General features: G+C 38.7%; 1 protein-coding gene across 3 annotated transcripts in view; it reads left to right on the top strand.

Annotated features, from left to right (window-relative positions):
• Positions 1-3,814, top strand: part of ANO4 (anoctamin 4) — a 405,605-nt gene that overhangs the window by 268,222 nt on the left and 133,569 nt on the right. The window lies entirely within an intron of this gene.

Genomic DNA, 3,814 nt, shown 5'->3' with positions numbered 1-3,814 from the left:
ATGGACTTTACTTTAGAGACGGAAAGTGTCGAATTGACTACATTCTTGTGTACAGAAAATCCAACCCCCAGACTGAAAAGAGAGAAGTATTTGAAAGAAATATTAGAGCAGAAGGATTGCAAATGGAGAAAGAGGTAAATAGTTTGCTTGGATGAGAAAAAATATATGCATTTATTCATATCAAGAGGCAATTAAAAAAATAAGCAATTAGTCATAATGTTAACTGAACATTTCATTTAGTCAGAGTTTGCCAATCTTCAGGGTTTGGGGAATGTTCCAGCAATTAGACTTTCACAGTACAATTTGCCTTTGAGATAATTTTAATGCCAACTAGTTCCATGAAAATCAAAATTATATGAAGAAATAAAAGATCCAAATTGCCACATAATCTGAAATAATGGAAGTCCTTCCTCTGATCCATTCTGACTTTGTCAAAATTCTGATTCCCATCAAAACTAGATAGCTTTGTTCAATTCATGAAAGATTTATTATTTAAGCTTCATAAGTACTCTCTCCATTCCTAGGGCTTCTTCTGTACAGGTCATTTCGTGATTCATTAGTTAAAACTCAAAAAGCATAATGCTTTTCCAAAAAATAGACATTATTAAAGCGATGACAAATCTCCCATTATGTATCCTAAAACATGATCCATCCCACAGTGTTCACCAACCAGAATTTGAGCAGGTAGCTGCGGAGGATTATTCTGCCTTTCGTACAGTTGTGCTGCACACACAAAATTGACCATGCTGTGTTAGATGGACTGCTTGTATAATTTTGTCTGTATATGAAATAATGTTGTTGGTTATAACTTAAAAAAATTTAATAATTAGGTGTTCATTTGATGTGTACTAGAAAAATAGCCTTTGGAAAAAGAGTGATGTCACCATATGGCAAAACTTCATAAAAACTTATCTAAGCATCTCTTCCCTCCCTTCTTTCCCCCAAAAGTTCTTTTCTGGATGGCAGCCTCTGTATTTCTCCTTTTTCCCATAATCCTCTATACACTACCAACAGCTAGGTGTTCCTCTTCCTGGAACCTTCTTCCCAAGCAGCCTTTCCTGCTGCCTGGCTCCGGTCTTGCCCTGCCTTTGCGTAAGTGGCACAATTTGTCTCCAACTCAGCCTCTCAGCTCTGCTTTATGTCTCTACGTCTTCAGCCTGCTCAGCAAGAGAAGGGGCCTTTTGCAGATTCTCTTGCTTGGAAGGCAGCAAGAAAGAATAGACAGATTAATCTTTCCTTGCCACAGATAATTAAAATGCATGTCCCTTGGTTTAATAATAAACTGACCTGTACCTGTGTTGTGTTATTAAATTTAGAAACCATCGGAAGGATTCTTATTTAAATCAATATTTTATAAACACCTACAGCAGAAAGATAACAATTGTAATGGCTATTTCAGCTTTCAGGAGTTCCATCAACCTTTTATAGGACATAAAAAAATGAACTTAGTTCAAAGTGGAAAAAAAAAATAAACTGCAGGAAGCTTACTATGAACCTGTGTACATCTGAAACGATTGACACTGAATACATTTTATGAATTATTAGTATCTTCTTCATTAGTCATGTGTCATGGTGTCCAACCATTGTAAGAAACATGCTTCACAGGCTGAGGTTTATGTTTCCAAATAGATAAAGATAGGCTGTGTAGTTCAGTCTAACATCCTTATCTCTTTTAATATTGAATTTCAAGAAACACGACTAGGAGAATCCTTAATTCATGATAAAAGTGAGGACATAGTCAAATTTAATCTTTCTAAAAACCTTTGCCTCAGCCTGGATAGTCAGCAGGTAAGTGCCTGCTTTGGTATCCTGGGCATTTAATTTTCTGCCATTCAGCTTTTATATTAGCCCAGAGAAAGCAATTCACAGCAAAGTTCCCAAATGAATTATTAAGTCCAAGTGATTCGCTTCCCGTATCTACTTACTTAAAGTAATTCCCTTCTTAAAGGTAAACTAATATTTATTAATTCACATTTTCTATTTTTTGTTTTTAAAATTTTTATTTCTATGTCCATTATTGATCCTCTGGTACCTAGTTTGAAATCATTGTCATCAATAAGAGGATTATCCTTTCCTTTGTATAACTAATCAAGTTGTGGATTACTTGGAATGTGTGAGTAGCAGTTGTATTAATGAAGCACCCTCCCCCTTTAGAATCTTGTGGAACATGGGGAAAGACCCCTATCATTACAGTCATTGCACAATAGCTGTAATTAGATACATCATACCACCTTGATGATGTTTAATTCATTCAACAAATATTGCATAGCCACTCTGTGCCAGGCATTGCTTTAAGCACTAGGAACTCAGTAGCAACATATAAAACAGAAAAAAATCCCTGCCTTGTTGGAACTTACAGACAAAATAAATAAATAAAATATATAAAATATCAGTGAATGCCAAGGAGAAAAAAGTAAATCAGGACATATTGAGAGGGGCTTGCAATTTTATAAAAGTTGGTAAAGGTGGGTCTCTCTTCCATAGAAAGAGAACGGCAGGTGTAAAGGCCCTGAAGGAGGAGCATTCCTGGTGTGTTTATGGAACGGTGAGGAGGCCAGTATGACTGGAGTTTATTGATCAAGTTGGAGAATAGTGAGAAATTACACTAACAAGGCAATGGAAGTCACATAACATCAAGCCTTAGTGGCCACTGGAGGACTTTAGCTTTTCTCTGAGTTACATGGGAAGCCACTGGAAAGTTTTGCACAGAGGTATGACAAGATATAGTTTTGTTTTATTAATGTCACTCTGGTTGCCTGTTAAGATTTGACTGTGGGAGTGGGAAAGGTGGCAAGAGCAGAAGCAGGGAGACTAGAATCTGTCCTATAAAACTGTTTTAAGATCCAGGAAAGAGATGATGATGGCTTGGTCAAGCACATAGCAGGGAAGATACTGAGAAGGGTGGAAAATAGAGCTGATGGGAGTTGCAGACAGATTGAATAAGCAGTGTAAGAGAAAAGAGTCACAGACAGGCTATTCATCTGCCAGATGGTATTTATCTAAGCAGTTGGAAGAAAGCAGTTGCCATTTACAGGGATGCAGAGAAGAATGTGTCTCGTCGTAGACTTGTTAAGTTTGAGGTATCCCAGTGGAGACGTTGGGTAGGATAGAAGAGTCTGAACTTCAGGAAGAGATTCAGGCTAGAGATATATATCTGGATGAGATCTCCAAAGGAGTAACTGCATATAGGAAAGAGAAGAGGTCCAAGGACTGAGCCATGGGGCACAACAGTATTACAGATTTGAAGGATAAAGAGGAATCAGCATAAGAGACTAAGAGGAGCCACTAAGGAAAATCTAGGGGTGTGGTGCCTGGAAGGAAGTGTTTAAGGAGGGAAGGAGTGATTGACTGTCTCAAATGCTGCTTATAGGATAAGATCAGACTGAAAGTTAATCATTGGAGTTAGCAATGTGAAGGGTTTGGGTGAGCCGGGCAAGAGAAGTTTCAGTGGAGAGGTGGAGGTAAAAGCATCATTAAAGCATATTCAAGACTGGGCATGGTGGCTCACTGCTCAGTGCTGTAATCCTAGCACTGTGGGAGGCCGAGGCGGGCGGATCGTTTGAGCTCAGGAGTTCAAGACCAGCCTGAGCAAGAGCGAGACCCCATCTCTACTAAAAATAGAAAGATATTAACTGGACAACTAAAAATATATAGAAAAAATTAGCCAGGCATGGTGGCGCATGCCTGTAATCCCAGCTACTCAAGAGGCTGAGGCAGTAGGATTTCTTGAGCCCAGGAGTTTGAGGTTGCTGTGAGCTAGGCTGATGCCACGGCACTCTAGCCCTGGCAACAGAGTGAGACTCTAGCTCAAAAA

Source organism: Propithecus coquereli, unplaced genomic scaffold, assembly GCF_000956105.1.
Source record: "Propithecus coquereli isolate 6110/MARCELLA unplaced genomic scaffold, Pcoq_1.0 Scaffold85, whole genome shotgun sequence".
Lineage (NCBI taxonomy): Eukaryota > Metazoa > Chordata > Mammalia > Primates > Indriidae > Propithecus > Propithecus coquereli.
Note: the sequence above shows the minus strand (reverse complement) of the source record. Positions and strands in the feature narration are given on the sequence as shown.